The sequence below is a fragment of the Alexandromys fortis genome, unplaced genomic scaffold, assembly GCF_014885135.2.
Source record: "Alexandromys fortis isolate MF-2015 unplaced genomic scaffold, M_Fortis_MF-2015_v1.1 scaffold_441, whole genome shotgun sequence".
NCBI classification, from domain to species: Eukaryota; Metazoa; Chordata; class Mammalia; order Rodentia; family Cricetidae; genus Alexandromys; species Alexandromys fortis.
This window is the reverse complement of record NW_026068320.1, coordinates 199,725-200,803: the sequence shown is the minus strand read 5'-3', so window position 1 is coordinate 200,803 and position 1,079 is coordinate 199,725.

Genomic DNA, 1,079 nt, shown 5'->3' with positions numbered 1-1,079 from the left:
TAAATGCTCAATCTGGACAAGCTCGGCATAATTTAGACATGTTAACTGGAGATGGGGCTTATGCCAATTTGCAGCAGAAAATTTTGTATGATCTGGCAGTATTTGCACAAATAGACAGCACTGCTACTAAAGCTTGGAAGGCCCTACCCAACAGGGCAGTGGGAGATTAGCTGTCTAAAGTTTTACAAGGGCCTACAGAACCATTTCAGGACTATGTGTATGGGCTATTGCAGTAAGCAGGGAAATTATTTGGTGATGCCATGGCAGCCATGCCCATAGTAAAACAGATTGCATTTAAAAATGCTAACACATATCTTATAGAAGCCTTACACCCTCACAAAGCAGAGTTTAAATGAATATATCAGGATATGCAGAGATATAGATGGGAATTTCATTCAAGGTCAGATTATAGCAGCAGCTATTCAGCCTCAGGGAAACTTGCTAGGACAGGGACTGGGGGATGGAGGCCATAATTGTTTTAACAGCGGAGCTCCTGTCCATTTCTGGAAGGAATGCCCACAGCTGATGATGGGAGGAGTTGCTGCAGCCAGCACAGCTTGGATAGCAAAGACTGGCTGGGGGTGCCGGGATTGACAAATGAAGTCTTCTTTTCAGGTGGAAGAACAGCCACCATTATTTTGCCCAGCAAACCTTTATACCTATATAGCTTCTGTGGAGACCCACCAGCCAGAAAGAACACAAATATCCTTGTCAATTACAGACCACAAGGAATTTCTGCTGTCAGTCAGGGGGAGTGAGGGCAGTTGGATCACAACAATTCCCCCCATTTTATTTTATAATACCTTGTCTGTCATGGGGAATAGCCCTCTAATATTCCCTGTCTTAGGTAGCATCCTGCCTCCAAAGTATTGCCCGTCAGTGGCTACCCAGACACATAGCCCTAAACCAAGTATCCCTAGGACTGACAGTGCGAAGGAGCCAGACCAGTGCTGCAACCATCTAGCATGCACTAACTGGGTGATAAAATCAACAAAAGCAGGATTCCAAACCCCTCTTATATGACGGTTGAGTTCCATAACAGTAGCAGAAGCATGCAATAGAGTGCCATGAGTAATATA